Source organism: Trichosurus vulpecula, chromosome 3, assembly GCF_011100635.1.
Source record: "Trichosurus vulpecula isolate mTriVul1 chromosome 3, mTriVul1.pri, whole genome shotgun sequence".
Classification (NCBI taxonomy): Eukaryota; Metazoa; Chordata; class Mammalia; order Diprotodontia; family Phalangeridae; genus Trichosurus; species Trichosurus vulpecula.
In genome coordinates this window covers 47538225-47556887 of record NC_050575.1, presented here as the reverse complement: position 1 = coordinate 47556887, position 18663 = coordinate 47538225, and positions in this window count along the sequence as shown.

Genomic DNA, 18663 nt, shown 5'->3' with positions numbered 1-18663 from the left:
GGAAACAGTTTATGGGCTTTGTCTTGGTCTAACTTATCTTTCTGATTGAGAGACTTGTCTTTCACTGGTCACCTTCAGCTTGGATTCAGCAGGAAAATCACTCTACAACTGTCTGTTACTAAACCAAACCAAACTTTTATACTCTCTTTCAACTCCTCTTCCACTAGTAGTTTTGGCATTTTAAAAATATGTATGTGTGTATATATGTATATGTACACACACATTTTTGCTATATATGTTTATCACATTTTTGTTATATGTTGTATATATGTATGCATATAAAACATATATGTATATTTTATGTAATACGGTATATAATCTATATAAATATATACCTACATATATACATTGCATACATGTGTGCATATGTATATATATACACAATAGTATTGTAATTTTACACAGCATATGTGTTGGGGACATCATATTGGAACAATATACAACACTTACTATGATTTACTAGTACCTGCACATAAATCTTGTATTTGTCTCTGACCAACCTCAAGCACCCGGTATACTTAGGAAACAAATTTTGGCAGAAACTGCTGCATTCTAAAATCATCCTCTGGCTGTCCCTGTTCACTCTACCCCTTTCCTCTGCCTCCTGCTCTCCTATCCCAGTCTGTCCTTTAGAAAGTATGTCCTAGAGGATATGCTTTTAAACATTCCAAAAAACTCCACATATATAAACAGAAAAAAATCATAAAGAGATTATTCTTTACCATATTATTCTTTACCATACCATGGTCACACTAGGGAAATTGCAATTCCTTTCTCACAAAAACTTAGAAGACAACTTTAACCTCTGCCTCTGTCTACCCAGGAAAAAGATATTTTCAAAAGCAACATGATTTCTAATATTCATTCCATGTATTTTGGCCATCATTCATAAGTTCGTTAGTGATTCTGGCTGTTTCTCTGAAATATTCTCTGAAATAAATGACATCTGAGAGAATTATCTCTTGACTTCTTGGTAAATTCCCCTAGTTCTTAGTAGGTTGTTTTACAGATGACAGTCAGGCCACTCATCCTGGCATTCTGACTGAGGCCAGCCTTGCTGGCCATGTCTCCAGATAAAAATACCAATCCAACTTCTAACGTCAAATATCAACCTAGCCAAGAAACTTTCCCAGACAAATACGAGATACTAACTGAAACATCTATTGTGCATTGGAGTCATAAAGACTTACTCTGAGTCTCAAGACCACTGTTTAAGAAATTAAGTTACCCAGGACAATCACAGTCAGTGTGCTCTGAGGCCAAAGAAACCAGGGACTTTTCTAAGACACTTGGAATCACTCCCCTATTAGATTTTAAAGACAGGGCATCATCTCTCTATTCTTTTTCTTGAGCATCAAACTGCCTCAGACTATCTTCCAAAACAGTAAAATGATGTATCAGGCTAGAGTGAGAAGTTAGGATGACTCAACCTGAGGAGACAGTCACCATAGTCCCCTTGCCCCACTGGTCAAACCACTTGTTACATTAGGACAAGTCTGCCTAATCCTCAGGCAATAATTGACTTATGTCTCAGGGATCAGAGAGTTTGTTCTAAGTCAAAGCCCTATGGACAGCCTACCAAGGTAGAAAAAATCCCAGGAGAGGGATGAAGGGTGACTAAAGCAATTGGGAGACTTTTCAATGAGTTGCTTAGTGGGAGAGGGAGAGTGTTTTTTTGCCCAGACAGATGACCTCTCATTGGAAGTAGCCTTGGACCCTCTATTTGTCATAGACCCTGAAAGTCCTGATTTCTTCCCCAAATTTCAATTAAAATGCAATAGTAAGCCAAGAAAGATGCTGAAATGACTTACCTGAGGAGACAGTCACCATGGTTCCTTTGCCCCATACGTCAAAGTAATCACATTAATTGGAGTCCCTTAAGTGGGTGTACAAAAACTTGGCCCTCTGTCTTTGGCTCAGACCCTCTCTGAGATGGTATCTTAGCCCCTGTTTAGTCAGCCGAATTGTAAGATAGGTTGGTTGTCTACAAATAACCCATGGATTAGGCTTTGTTAGATTTTTGGAGTGAGACGTATTGGTTCACAATTTCGTTTCCAAGACAGAAATCAAAATAACCTTCAAACAGGCCCATGAATGACAAACAAACCCAGATATGGTCACAATAAGATACATAGACCATGTTCTCAGACCTGACTCTCTAGGACTGAGTTGCTTATGGATTTTTATTTTCCTTCTCTGACTAACCACTTCTCACTGAAAGTCTGAAAGGGCCCCAATGGATCCTTCCACTTCTATAGACAGATTTGTCTGAGAACTAAGTCACAAGCCAAATAACAGTGTCAGGCCTGACATGGAGGCCATACAGAAGACAACATTTATACCTGAGGAGACTGTGACTGGCTCCAGTATCTAAAATCACCAGCATTTATTATCTTAGCAGAATTATCTTAGTTGTCACCCCTGCTAGATATAAACCTTTCAATTAGTGCTCTTAGAGTAAATGGCCAGGATTTCCAAACACATATTGGATTCTCCCATGGGACTTTTTTTCCCATTTTCATTGGAGAAAGACCACCAATGGTCATGCTCTCTCCCCAAGTGGGGAGTAATAATATTCAGTAATAATTTTCAGTAAGAGCTAGTTTTGTTAGAGTCTCTTCTCACATTTTAACTTCTTTAATCTTCTCTGACAATGGGCCCCTTTTATTATTTAAAGGAAGAAAATGTGGCAAAGAATCTATTGTTTATATCTATAGCCTTCTTTAGATCTGTGAGGAAAATCCAATTATGAACTTGGGCCCAGGAACGAATCAGCCTAGGCCCCAAGACTCCACTGATTTTGAGACCAATGAGACTTAAAGCTTGGGAGGATTTGGAAAATGCTAAAGTTGCCAATGGGAATTCAATGGAAATTGAGTAGCATCTGTTTCAGATGATTTTATTAAATGAATTAATAGGATTAATGAAGTATTCCTGCCTAATTCTTTCCTTCCTACCTTGATTCTTTCCTATGAGACCATATAAAAGAATATATTTCACCTAGAAAACCCCCAAATTGAGCTGAACATTTAGGTGTGTAGCTGTGAAAAGAGAACTCACTTGAAGAGACAGTCACAGTGGTCTCCTAACCTCAGTAAAAAAATCCAGTAACACAGAACTTCTCCTAGCATACTTCTGCAAAAATTCTATTGACTGGCTATGTTCATTTGGCTTCCCTTCCTCCAAGATCCTTCTCACTCATGAGTCTTCTATGGTCCCTAAAACTCCCTTCTTGGCCTTGCAGAGTCACTTCAGGTACCTGAAGATGATCTCTCATTCCCACCCCCATACATTCTTTGGTTGCATAAGGCTAGAGGTTAGAAGTTAGACTCACCAGGTAGTCACCAGGGTTCCTTGATTCCAATGCTCCAAATAAGAATAATCATAATCCAGTGTTTCTTTACTTGAGCCCTCAGTTTCCTCCACCTCCCAACCTAGAATTATAATATCTGTCTAAAATTTTTGCCCTGCATATTTCCCAAATGAGCTCAAAGATTACAATCCACACTTCCTGCCTGAACTCATTATCTGGCTGCTTCCCCAATAGCCATGGCCTGAAGAACTCAGGCAGTTTCACAGCCTTCCTACAAAGAATCAGTCATCAGAAACAAAAGGATTTCTGGGTCCAAAGAGATGCTGAAAGATCATTGCCCCTAAAAGTATATGCCAAGACCCAAAAAATACTGAAAAAAGTATTAAAGAAAACAACACTTTAAAAAATAGACTAACTCAAATGGCAAAAGAGCTCCAAAAAGCCAATGAGGAGAAGAATGCCTTGAAAGGCAGAATTACCCAAATGGAAAAGGAGGTCCAAAAGAACACTGAAGAAAATGCTACCTTAAAAATGAGATTGGAACAAGTAGAAGCTAGTGACTTTATGAGAAATCAAGATATTATAAAACAGAACCAAAGGAATGAAAAAGTGGAAGACAATGTGAAATATCTCATTGGAAAAACCATGGACCCGGAAAATAGATCCAGGAGAGATAATTTAAAAATGATTGGACTACCTGAAAGCCATGATCAAAAAAAGAGCCTAGATATCATCTTTCAAGAAATTATCAAGAGGAACTGCTCTGATCTTCTAGAACCAGAGGGTAAAATAGAAATTGAAAGAATCCACCAATCACCTCCTCAAATAGATCCCAAAAAGAAAAGTCCTAGGAACATTGTCACCAAATTCCAGAGCTCCTAGGTCAAGGAGAAAATACTGCAAGCAGCCAGAAAGAAACAATTTGAGTATTGTGAAAAAACAATTAGAATAACACAGGATCTGGCAGCTTCCACATTAAGGGACCTGGAATACAATATTCCGTAGATCAATGGAGCTAGGATTAAAACCAAGAATCACCTACCCAGCAAAACTGAGTATCATGCTCCAAGGCAAAATATGGATTTTCAATAAAATAGAAGACTTTCAAGCTTTCTCAGTGAAAAGACCAGAGCTGAATAGAAAATTTGACTTTCAAACACAAGAATCAAGAGAAGCATGAAAAGGTAAACAAGAAAGAGAAATCATAAGGGACTTACTAAAGTTGAACTATTTTGTTTACATTCCTACATGGAAAGATGATCTGTATGATTCATGAGACCTCAATATCATAGCAGCTGAAAGGAATATGCATATATATATATGTGTATACATATATGTGTATCTATGTATGTATACATGTAGGTGTGTGTATATATATGTGTTTGTGTGTTTATGTGTATATATATACACATACACACAGAGGGCACAGGGTGAGTTGAATATGAAGGGATGATATCTAAAAAAAATCAAATTAAGGGATAAGAGAGGAATATATTGAGAGAGGGAGAAAGGGAGAGATAAAATGGGGTAAATTATCTCGCATAAAAGTGGCAAGAAAAGGTGGTTCTCTAGGAAGGGAAGAGGGGGCAGGTGAGGAGGAATGAGTAAATCTTGCTCTCATTGGATTTGACCTGAGGAGGGAATACCATATACACTCAATTGGGTATCTTACCCCACAGGAAAGAAGGAGGAAGAAGATAAAAAAGGGGGCACGATAGAAGGGAGGGCAGATGGGGGGAGGAGGTAATCAAAAACAAACACTTTCAAAAAGGGACAGGGTCAAGGGAGAAAATTCAATAAAGGGGGATAGGTTAGGAAGGAGCAAAACATAGTTAATCTTTCACAACGTGAGTACTGTGGAAGGGTTTTACATAATGATACGCATGTGGCCTATGTTAAATTGCTTGCCTTCTTAGGGAGGGTGCGTGGGGAGAGAAGAGGGGAGAGAATTTGGAACTCAAAGTTTTAAAAACAGACGTTCAAAAACAACAACAAAGAAAAAAGTTTTTGCATGCAAGTAGGAAATAAGATACCCAGGAAATGGGGCATAGAAATTTATCTTGCCCTACAAGGGAAGAAGGGAAAAGAGAATGGGAAGGGAGTGGGGTGACAGATGGTAAGGCTGACTGGGGAATGGCGCAACCAGAATACACGCCATCTTGGAGTGGGTGGGAGGGTAGAAATGGGGAGAAAATTTGTAATTCAAACTCTTGTGAAAATCAATGCTGAAAACTAAATATATTAAATAAATTAAATAAAAAAAAACAAAAAAAGAAAGTGTTTGGTAAGGTATAAAACACACACAAAAAAAGAATTGCTGTCTTCACTTTGAAAAAAAAAAGTTTATGCCAAATTTGTTTCAAACCCATGAATCTTATGTTTGAAAATCCCAGAAGGATTTCTCGCCCCCCCCCAGATTCTCCCAGTTGGTAAAGAGAGAAAGTGTGTGTGTGTGTGTGTGTGTGTGAAAGGAGGGGTAGAGGGGTATAAGGAGTGAGGATGTACTTCTGCAAGAGTTTTAGAGAGGAGAGACATTATTTCTTCAAGAGAAATATACTTGTGGTTCCATACTCTCTTTGTGGCCATCTTCAGGGAGGTGAAAGAGAAAGACTTTTTCAGACATGCAGGGGAAAATAACTCCTCAACTCTTCCCTTACTTCTATCTTGCCTCCCTAGAGACTACGGGGAATTGGTTGGTAAGAACTGGGCCTCTTTCTTGGCTGAGCAAGATTTCATTTCACTCCTTTCCATTTGAAAAGCTCATTCATTCCTGTGTATTTTCTAGTATATTCTAGCACATTTCTCGGCACATAGTAGATAATTACTCATTGACTGACTTCTCTGATTTCTGTTTGCCATCTGCTTAGACAAAGTGGTTTGCTCACTATTAATTATTTGCAATGGTCTTTTGTATAACTAGTATTTTATGGAAAGGGACCAAGACATTGGTCTTCCTCAAGGGATATCAGCTAGAGAAGTTAGCAGCTTTTTCTTCTGAATCAATTAAATCCTTAGACTAGCAATATTTATGAGGTCTGAGGGTACAGATAGACATAATTCTAGTCCAATACCATCCCTCTCAGATAATAAGGCAACAGACTCATATCTCCTCTTCCTGTCCCACTCAAGACAGGAATCACAGTCTTTCTTGGAAAGCAGTGGGCAAGATTCCACAAAGATTTATCAATGTCCCCTTATCCCCAGTCTTCATTTCTTCAGCTTTAGATGGTTGTCTACCCAAGCCTTCTCTATCTTGTATTTGTGAAACTGACTTTTTAAAACTCCTTAAGACTTTATATTTATCCCTACTGAATTTTATTTTATTAGATTCAGCGCAATGCTCTAGCCTGTAAAGAAGAAATAAAGCATAACAAGCTACATAAGAACAGAGTAAATCACACACTTTCATCCACTTGTAAAAATTATTTTTTGTGCTTGGATGAGAGACACTTTTGGTCTAAATGGTTACTTCAACCTTGCTGTCTTAGATCAAATGGACTTCTCTAACAATTACAAAAATATTTTGTTCCTTTTTTCCTTACATTCTAACAAGCTTTTTCAGCTGCATAGCAAAATATTTTCTCAACCCCCCCCTCCCATTTTCCCTGTCTGATCCCCCTTTTGCTACTCCTTCCCATGAAATGCTTTATTCATCTATCCTAATAGAAAGTTTTTGTTTGTCTTTGTACTCTAAATAAATCTCAAAAGTTATAAAAACCAAATATATACCATAGGAAGCTGAAATTACTACCAGTGAGCTGTATTCAAACAATTTTTTTTCTTTTTAGTTTGGCTACTCAAATTATTTGATGTCCAGTCATTGGATCCAGATAGTGGGATAGATTCTCCCTGTACTGTCTAGGAATCCAAGAAGAGAAATTCCCTTTCAAGTATATGTTGGATGACTTTATCATGCCACATGTTAGCTTTCCTTCCCAAGTTTTCATCATCTACATATTAATAAACTTGCCAGTTAGACTATACCTATGCATTTATCTAAGTCACGGTAAAAATATTAAATGGTATATGGTCAAGCATAGATCCTAGGGCCAATCTACTGAAGAGCTCATGCTAAGGCATTCTTTGAATTCAGTCATTGAACCAGTTCTAATTCCATTTAAATCTCAAACAGCTCACATCTCTCTATCTTTTTTGTATAAAATATTCTTTTAAATGGATTGCTAAAAATCTAAGGAAACTATCTATAGAAGTCCTCTGATCTACCTGTTTATTAACATACCAGTTTGTTAATCCTGTTAATAAAGGAAATAAGGTAAGTTTGGTAAATTCTTTTTTTACAGCAATTTTTATAGCAATCAATAAGCATTCATTGAGTGCCTATTATATGCCAAGCACCAGGGACAGACACCAAGTAAAGACATAAATGAAATAGTTCTCTGCTCTTGAGAAAGTTATGTTCTATTGGGAGAGATCATATGCATAAATATGTATAGGCAGGATTAATATGAAATCAGCATAATATAGTTTAGGGATTCAGGACACTAAGAGTTGGCAGGATCAGAAGAGGTTTCATATAGAAACTGGTGCTTAAGATAAGTTTTAAAGGAAACTAAAGATTTATAAGAAGTGTAGAGGAGGAAGAAGAGCATTAAAGGAATGGGGGAAAGTCATTAAAAAACAAAGAGTTGAGAGGTGGAGATCAAAAGGCCAGTGTAAATCAAGAAGGTTGACTGGACCACAAAGTAAAGGAGGGGGATAATCATAAAGTTCGCAAATACTTTTGCCTTTTCTCCGTTCTCATTGTTTTTAACATTTATTGCTTTCTGTATTGTTGTAGAGTCAAAGGGAAATCATTGCTTTTTGTCATGAGTAACTCCATCTTACAAACTAGCCTCCCATTTTAGGCAAGATTATAGTTTTTACCTTTATGCCCTTAAAAACTCCTCATTCCTATTCTCGATGGTTAGTTCATCGGTTGTTGTCCTTCATTGTGGAAGAGGGCCAAAATGACATTACTATGCTAGAATCAAGTTTCCTTGTGTCCAATTGTGGCTGATTAGACCGATATGAGCTCAGAATATTCTACCACAGGTTGGGCACAAATAGTCCATGTGAACATTTGGGATGGATACTCTAAATTTGCACATCTTGCGTTTCCTTTGAGCTGTTTCAATTCTTCTTTGCTCATAGAGCACAGCCCCTTCTCTGATGTGGGCATGCTATGCTGAGCAGTCCTGTGCCAATGTTTCCCATGTCACACAATCAATTCCAAAATTCTTGAGAGAGATCTTGAGAGTGTCTTTGTATCACTTCCTGTGACCCCCATGTGAACACTTGCCCTGTGTGAGTTCTCCATAAAATAGTCTTTTTGGCAAGCATATCTTTTGCATTCAAACAACATGGCCAGCCCATTGGAGTTTCAGTCTCTGAAGCAGAGTTTGAAAGCTTGGTGGTTTAGTTTGAGTAAGGACCTCGGTGTCTGGTACCTTATCCTGCCAGGTGATCTTCAGAATCTTCCTAAGTCAACTCAAAATGAAAGCGATTCAGTTTCCTGGCATGGCACTGGGAGACTGTCCAGGTTTCACAGACAAACAACAATGACGTCATCACAACGGCTCTGTGGACCTTCAGTTTGGTAATCATTCTAATATCTCTGCTCTCCCATACTTTCCTTTGGAGCCTCCCAAACACTGAGCTAGCCCTGGCAATGTTTGCATCGATCTCATTATCAATGTGTACATCCCTGAAAAGTACACTACCAAGGTAAGTGAACTTATCCACGGCGTTCAAAACTTCTCCATTTGCTGTAACTTATGGTGTGGCGGTGGCTGATGGAACACCTGTGTTTTCTTGGTGTTAATTGTTAGGCCAAAATTAGCACAAGCAGAAAGGATGACAAATAGATTATACTGTTTTAGGTTAGCAACGATGAATTTCTTTAGCACAACTAAAATGAAAGTAAGCCTGCCTGCACTGCTAATGCAAACAGAAAGTAGTTACTTTTCTTAGAGTATAAAAGACCCCTTTTAGTGGGAGGAGAGGAGGTAGAGGGAGTTGTTTTTTTGTAAGCTGTCTCCCTGAAGCCAAGTATATCTGTTTTCTGTGTTCCTGAGTAAAGCTGTTATTGATTTGAGGAAAGAAGAATGTTGTCATTGATATATTATTATGGTGTTGTATTATAGCTGTAAACAATCTCAGTTCCTTGTTAGTGTTAACACAATAGCAATTGTACCCTACCCAAAATTATGGAATAATTTAGTGGAATTTACTTTGCAAGGGAAAGTCTTTTAGAACTTTCTTTTTAGAAATCCTTTAAGATTTCCTTTCTTTATTGCTTATCATTTCACTTTGATCCTAGTAAAAGTATACAGGCTACACAAGACAAAAGGTCAACTAGACCCTAAAAAGTGCATTGCCTAGTAACTCCAAGTATTATATCAGTTTCAGCTGCTTGTATATTTCTGGGAAGATTGGGGAAAATGGTCCTATGATGATGATAATAATTTAACATCAATTTATTAACTTCAATAAGGGACAGAGCTTGAACTAATAATCAACCAGAAGAAGAACCTGAACCTATGCCTCTTTGTTCCCTGAGTTTACTCAGGGAATCCCTCTTCCTATGTCAACAAGCCCAGATGGGGCTGACTTAAGAGCATTCTTTCCTCTGTCTATGGCTATTAAGGATGAGTCCCTTAACCTGAGACATGGGACTTTTTCTTATCTTAATATTTTATGGACATATATTATGTTATGGCATGTTAATGGTAAATTAAACACAGAGATTCTTGGTTGTAATTTCAGTGGACACTTTGTCAACTCTCTTATCTTATTGTATTTACAACCTATTCAACTTAGAAAAATCCTTTTCTTGTATCATGGTTAAACATACATGGAGATCATAAAATTGAGTAACTCAGACATGGTGAGTTGGGACTAAAAATGTATTTAAACCTTCTCATTCTTTTGTTCAGACAGTCAGATTTTGTATGTATCTGCTAGCTTTAAGGGAATAAACAATATGAATTTATACATCACCTAGCTTATTTGCCTCCTTTAACCAAACTTTCAGGTCGACAATGGCAATGTGTGAGGTAGTGAGAAAATAAAATGTGAAGACTTCACAGGGAATATATATGTATAAATATATATCTATATCTATACTTAGAAATGTTTAAAAATCAAGAAATAGGGAAATAGGGAACTGGAAAATTCTGAGGGCGTGAGAGCCTGATTGCTCAGCCTCTGGGAAAGTTTCTTTTTTTTACCCTGAAACCTTTTGTTCTTTCTTCTGGTTCTGGTTTAAAGATTTGCTAAGTAAGAATAGGGTCACTGTGACCTGTTTTCATTTACTGTAAAAGTACTGTAGAAGAATGGAGAGGGTATCCCTCTCCCCTTATCTTATTCTCCTTCTTTAGATTTATAGATGTCACCTCAGTTGTAATCATTAACTAAGAGAACGGGAATTGGAATTTCTGTGCCTTGATTTCTCAGTTCTTTGTCTAGTTTTTCATACTCAGATTGTAAACCCACCTCCCAGCCAATGGTGAGAAGGGTCAGAAGTGGGTGGGAATTCTCTTGCATTAGGTATGATTATTAGTGCTTTGCCCCTTGTACAGGGCCTTCCTTGCTAGATCTGTTCTGGCAGAGGACACCCTATTCTCGCAAGAATTGAATAAAATTTTATTTCTGTTCCCACCCTGAGATGGCTCCTTATTAAAAATTAATTTTTTTTAATTTGTGAGGGTCTTTCATCCCACACAGCAATGACAATATTGTCCCATGGCATCTTCCCATTGTTTTGTTGTTCAGTTGTGTCTGATCTTTGTGGTCCCATTTTGAGATTTTCTTGGCAAAGATACTGGAGTGGTTTGCCCTTTACTTCTCCAGCTCATTTTACAAGTGAGAAAACTGAAGTAAACTGGGTTAAGTGACTTGTCCAGGGTCACATAGCTACTAAATGTCTGAGGCCAGATTTGAATTCCCAAAAATGAGTCTTTTTGATTCCAGGCATGGCACTCTATCCACTGTGCCACTTATCTGCCCCATTGTTTTGCTTTTCCCCTTTGAATGGGAAAACTTTTTACCTGATAGACCATGGACTTGACTATTGTATCCCTTGAATAATGTGGAATTTTGATGTCTTAACTGACTCTTCCAAAAAAAATGAAATCTTTGGCCTCTATCCAGGATCACATGGGACTCTTGACCCTACATTCTTATTGGAGGTAAGCCCATACTTTACTAACCCCAGCCTGATGGAACAATTTAACATTTAAAAGTCAATTTCTCCCTTCTCTTTCAGTAAGCTTCCTGTGACTAATGACTGTCTTTATGATAAATTTCCATACTATTCAATTTTCCTAAATACACAATGGTGAGAATATGGATATGAATAACTTCATCTAAGAGTCATCAATTGTATATAATGAGGTTAATTGATCCTCTTTGTTCAAGAATGTTGACTTAGGGTTTGGAAATAACTGGAAGAATATGGTAGGTGGCTCATAGTCCATCAAACAGCTTAGAAAGTGCTAAGGGCCTGCACTTAAGGCAGAATACCTTGCCTCATCCTCCTCTCAAAGCCATACCTTACTCACATAGATTACGAGCAAACATGATTATATTTGAAAAAAATACAGAGAATATTAGTTGCTTCAAATTTCCTTTATTACCAGCAATACTATTTAAGCTTCCCTATCCATGTGGTAAATTGATAAGCCTGCAAAAGGGGTATAAACAATTTATTCCATCTTCATGAATACCTTTGATACACTTGTAAGATGATTTTTTCCCCTAATGTTCTTTGTTTCTTTTTTTTTAAATATTTTTTCTTGCTTTTTGGCAGGGCAATTGGGGTTAAGTGACTTGCCCAAGGTCACACAGCTAGCACATGTGTCAAGTATCTGAGGCCGGATTTGAACTCATGTCCTCCTGACTCCAGGGCTGGTGCTCTACTCACTATGCCACCTAGCTGCCCATGTTCTTTGTTTCTAATGTTTCTAATTGTTCTTTTGATTCTTATGCTTCTTTTTTTCTTCTGGTTTTGGTATGATTTTACCTTGTTCATTTGCTGTTTTGTTGATTTGATTTTCCACCTTAATATTATATAACAGGTTTGCTAAAGATTTGTCCATTTTGTTAGTCTTTTCAAAAGCAAGTTAGCTTTTAGTTTTTTAAATCATTTTAATAGTCCTTTTGGTTTCCAAAATATCTGTTTCTCACCTATTTTTCAATATTTCCTCTATTGTACTTATTTTGAGCAGGTTTATTTGTTGGGTTTCAAAAGCACATTCAGTTTATTAATCCTCTCCTTTGTTTTTATTGTTTTGGGGGAAGTAGTTTCTCCCTGAAGACTGATTTAGCTGCGTGCAGAAATTTTGGTATGTGATTTCATTATAATCATCATCTTTCAAGTAATTGTTAATCACTTCTATGGTTTGTTCTTTGGCCCACTTGTTATGCAGGGTTAAATCTTATGTTTTTTGTTTGTGCTCCCTTAACTGATTAGTATTTTCCTTGTGTTATGTGCTATAAATGATGTGTTTAATATTTATGCCTTTTTATGTTATTTGAAATGTCTCTGTTGCCTAATACATGTTCAGTATTTATAAATGCTCAATGTGGTGCTGAGAGATATGATATTTTTTAGCAGTCCCAGTCAGAAGAGTTATAAGTCTTTTAGGCACTGGTGACACAATGGATAGATATTCGCTTTAGAATCAAGAAGACCTGAGATCAAATCTAACCTCAGCTACTAGCTAGCTGTGTGACCTGAGACAAGTCACTTAACTTCTGTTTGTTTCCTCAACTCTAAAATGGGGATAACAAAAGCACCAAACTTCCAGGATTATTGTGTAGATCAAATGATGTAATATTTGTAAAAAGCACTTAGCATAGTGCCTGGCACATAGTAGTAGACACCATATTAATGCTTATTTCCCCTACCTTTTAATCTCTCATTTATAAATTAATTTGTTCATTTCTAATATTTTTCTTTTGAACATACACTCATAATTCATTGCTTATATTCAGAATGGAGCAGAGTTACTAAAAGACTGAATTTTGGCCACCTTAGTAAGCTTGCCAACAGCCCTGAGAGTTTAAACCAAGTCATACCAAGAACTTCAGCTTTTTGTTTAACCAGGACCCTTCTCTTCACACACATCCTACTTTAGCACCTACTATATGCCAGGCACTGTGTGAATTGCTGGAGATACAAAAAGGGGAGAAAGTCAGTACCTGCCCTTTATGGACCTTCACAATCTAATGGGGGAAGCAACAAGCAAATAAATATGTACAAACAAGATACATACACGATAAATTGGAAATAGATGTCACAAAAGAAGGTATGAGAAGGGCTTCCTGCAAAAGATGGGACTTAAATGAAGCAAGAGAAGTCAGTAGATGGAGGTGAGAAAGGAGAGCATTCCAGGCACAGGGACAGTCAATAATAATGCCTGGAGTGAGAGATGAGTGTCTTATTCATGGAACATCAAGGAAGCCATTGTCACTAGTTTGAAGAATACACAGTGGGGACTAAGGTGTAAGAAGAAAGGAAAAGTAGAAGGAGGTTAGGTTATAAAGGGCTTTGAATGCCAAACAGACAATTTTGAATTTGATCCTGGAAGTGATAGGGAGCCACTAGAGTTTATTGAGTATGGAGAGGGGTGATATGGACAAAACTGCTCTTTAGGAAAATCTCTGTGGTGACTGAATGGTGTGGGAAGATATTTGAGGCCAAGAAAATCAAATAGAAGGCTATTCCAATAGTTCAATCACAAAATGATGGTGCCCCAAAGTGTGGCATTGTCAGAAGAGAGAAGGGGGTATATCTGAGAGATATTCAAAAGGTGAAATTGAGAGGGCTTGGCAACAGATTGGATATGGGAATATGAGGGAGAGGGTGGTGAGAGATAGTGAGGAGCAGAGGTTGGATGACACCTCAGTTAAAAGCCTGTGGAAATTGGGAGGATGGCATTGCCCTTAACAGTAATAGGAAAGGCAGGAGGAGGAACCAAGTGATGCACTAGATAGAGTGTTGGGCCTGAAGTCAGGAAAACCCATCTTCATGAGTTCAAATGTGGCCTCAGACACTTATTAGCTGTGTGACCCTAGGCAAGTGACTTAACTCTGTTTGACTCAGTTCCTCATCTGTAAAATGAGTTAGTGAAGAGAATAACAAATCACTCCAGTGTCTTTGCCAAGAAAACCCCAAATGGGACCACAAAGAGTTGGACATGACTGAAATGACTAAACAACAACAACAACGACGACGACGACAATGAGATGAAAAAGTTTAGAGGGGAAAGATCAGTAGTCCAGTTTTGGACATGTCGAATTTAAGATGGCTCCCGGATCGCCGCTTCACAGTGTCTGAAAGGCAACAGGAAATGAAAGATTGGAGGTCAGCCGAGAGGTCAGGGAAGGATAGGTCAATTTGAGGATCATCAGCGTTGGAGATAGCAATTAAATCATGGCAGCTTATGAGATCATCAAATAAAGAGAGAGAAAAGGAGAACCAGGAGAGAGTAGTATCCCTAGGACCAGAAAGAAGAGAGTAGCAAGGTGGAGGGTGATCAACAGTGTCAAAGGTTGCAGAGGTCAAAGAGGGTGAGAACTGAGAAAAGGTCGTTGGCTTTAGCATCGCTAACTTTGGAGAAGCCAATATGAGGATTAGATGAAGATGCCCTATGCGTCGTGGATTAGAATAGTAAACCAGTTCAATCTGTTGCCAAGGGCTTTTACTTTTGTGGTATCTCTCACACACGACCCCTTTTCTCCTCTGAGATTTCTACCACCTTGGAAAAGGCCCTCATGTCCTCATGCCTCTGCTGTTGCTATAGCCTATTGATAGTTTCCCCTGCCACAAATCTCTCTCCACTCCAGTCTATTCTCAGCTGCAAAGTGGTTTTCCTAACGGACAGGTCTGACTGTTTTGCCCTCCAACCCAGTAAATCCTAATGACTCCCTATTGCCTCCTACTCTTTGGTGTCCCGTATAACCTAAGTATCTCTATCTCTTACCTCCCCCCACCTTTCCAGTTTTCTCATACCTTACCACCCCCTATTCATCTCTGGCTTCCTAGCTTTCCTAGCTTTTCCTAGCTTCCTGGCTTTCCTCTGGCTCCCCCTTCTCCTGGCTTCCCTGGTTTCCCTCAGGTTGCAGCTAATATCCCACCTTTTACAAGAAATGTATTCCAATTGGTCTTGAAATCCATCTTAAAACTAGTGCCTTCCTTCTTTTGACTATTTTCTTTTAATCCTATACATAGAATCCTTGTTTGCATGTTATCTCTTCCATTTTATTGTGAGTTTTTTTTTGTGAAGAGTTCATAGGATCCTGGGGGAAAGGTGGGACTTCCTAGAATGGGGAAGAGAATTGTATCTACTGTTTAATGGGGTATTGCTATTTTTTTATTTCTTTATTTTTGAAATTTCAAAAAAATTAAAAAACATTTTTCTTTTTGAAAATGTTTTTATTCATTTTGAACTTAAATACAAAAAGTAAAAAAGGGAGAACTTTCCATGTACATAGGACAACATAAAAAGAGGATTCAAAATAACACCATGAATTTCCATTTTACTTGGTTTGCTTCTTTTCTTTTAATTTTTTTTATTTATTTAACATATTTAATTTTCAGCATTGATTTTCACAAGAGTTTGAATTACAAATTTTCTCCCCATTTCTACCCTCCCCCCCACTCCAAGATGGCATATATTCTGGTTGCCCTGTTCCCCAGTCAGCCCTCCCATCTATCATCACCCCCCTCTCATCACCTTTTCCCTTCCTTTCTTGTAGGGCAAGATAAATTTCTATGCCCCATTGCCTGCATATCTTATTTTCTAGTTGCATGCAAAAACTTTTTTTTTGTTTTTGAACATCTGTTTTTAAAACTTTGAGTTCCAAATTCTCTCCCCTCTTCCCTTCTCACCCACCCTCCCTAAGAAAGCAAGCAATTCAACATAGGCCACATGTGTATCATTATGTATAACCCTTCCACAATACTCATGTTGTGAAAGACTAACTATATTTTGCTCCTTCCCAACCCATCCCGCTTTATTGAATTTTCTCCCTTGACCCTGTCCCCTTTCAAAAGTGTTTATTTTTGATTACCTCCACCCCCATCTGCCCTCCCCTCCATCATCCCCCCCTTTTATGTTTTTATCTTCCTCCCTCTTCTTTCCTATGGGGTAAGATACCCAATTGAGTATGTATGGTATTCCCTCCTCAGGCCAAATCTGATGAGAGCAAGGTTCACTCATTTCCCCCCTCACCTGCCATCTCCCCTCCTCCCACAGAACTGCTTCCTCTTGCCACTTTTATGTGAGATAATCCACACCATTCTATCTCTCCCTATCTCCCTCTCTCAGTATGTTGCTCTCTCATCCCTTAATTTGATTTTATTTCTTTTAGATATCTTCCCTTCATCTTCAACTCACCCTGTGTCTGCTCTCTCTCTCTTTTATATATATATATATATATATATATATATATATACACACACACATACACACACAGATATATACATACATACACATTCACATATATATATACATAAACATATATATATATATATATATATATATATATATATATATATATACATATATATATATATGCATATTCCCTTCAGCTACCCTAATACTGAGGTCTCATGAATCAGACATATCATCTTTCCATGTAGGAATGTAAACAAAACAGTTCAACTTTAGTAAGTCCCTTGCAATTTCTGTTTCTTGATTACCTTTTCATGCTTCTCTTGAATCTTGTGTTGGAAAGTCAAATTTTCTACTCAGTTCTGGTCTTTTCACTGAGAAAGCTTGAAAGTCCTCTATTTTATTGAAAATCCATATTTTGCCTTGGAGCATGATACTCAGTTTTGCTGGGTAGGTGATTCTAGGTTTTAATCCTAGCTCCATTGACCTCCGGAATATCGCATTCCAAGCCCTTTGATCTCTTAATGTAGAAGCTGCCAGATCTTGGGTTATTCTGATTGGGTTTCCACAATACTCAAATTGTTTCTTTCTGGTTGCTTGCAGTATTTTCTCCTTGATCTGGGAGCTCTGGAATTTGGCGACAATATTCCTGGGAGATTTCTTTTGGGGATCTATTTGAGGAGGTGATCGATGGATTCTTTCAATTTCTATTTTGCCCTGTGTCTCTTGAATATAAGGGCAGTTCTCCTTGATTATTTCTTGAAAGATGATATCTAGGCTCTTTTTTGATCATGGCTTTCAGGTAGTCCAATAATGTTTAAATTATGTCTCTTGGATCTATTTTCCAGGTCAGTGGTTTTTCCAAGGAGATATTTCACATTGTCTTCCATTTTTTCATTCCTTTGGTTCTGTTTTATAATATCTTGATTTCTCATAAAGTCACTAGCTTCCACTTGCTCCAATCTAATTTTTAAAGTAGTATTTTCTTCAGTGGTCTTTTGGACCTCCTTTTCCATTTGACTAATTCTGCCTTTCAAGGCATTCTTCTCCTCATTGGCTTTTTGGAGCTCTTTTGCCATTTGAGTTAGTCTATTTTTTAAGGTGTTGTTTTCTTCAGTGTATTTTTCAGTAATTTTTTTGGGTCTCCTTTAGCAAGTCATTGACTTGTTTTTCATAGTTTTCTCGCATCCTTCTCATTTCTCTTCCCAATTTTTCCTCTACTTCTCTAACTTGCTTTTCCAAATCCTTTTTGAGCTCTTCCATGGCCTGCGACCAGTTCATGTTTTTCTTGGAGGCTTCTGTTGTAGGCTTTTTGACTTTGTTAACTTCTTCTAGCTGCATATTTTGGTCTTCTTTGTCACCAAAGAAAGAATCCAAAGTCTGAGACTGAATCTGGGTGTGTTTTTGCTGCCTGGCCGTATTCCTCACCAACTGACTTGACCCTTGAGTTTTTCAGCAGGGTATGACTGCTTGTAGACTAGAGAGTTTTATGTTCCACGTTTGGGGGGGATGTGCCAGCTCTGCCACACCAGCACTCCTCCTTCCCCAAGAACCCCCAACCCGGACTGGGCTTAAATCTTCAGCAGGCTGTGCACTCCTGCTCTGACCTGCCACTTAATTCCTCCCACCAGGTGGGCCTGGGGCCAGAAGCAGTAGCAGCTGTAGCTGCCTCATCTCCACTGCCCCCCGGGCTGGTAGCCAAATCATGAACTCCTTCCACTCCTCCAGCTTTTCCCACTAACCTTCTCCACTGTCTTTGGTGTTTGTGGGTTGAGAAGTCTGGTAACTGCTGCAGCTTACTGATTCGGGGGGCTAGGGCCCGCTCCGCCCGGCTCCTGGTCTGGTTGGTCCACGCGGCTCACACTGGGCTCTGCTGCGCTACCCTCCCAGCTCCCAGCTCCGTGTGGGATAGACCTCACCCAGAGACCATCCAGGCTGTCCTGGCCTGGA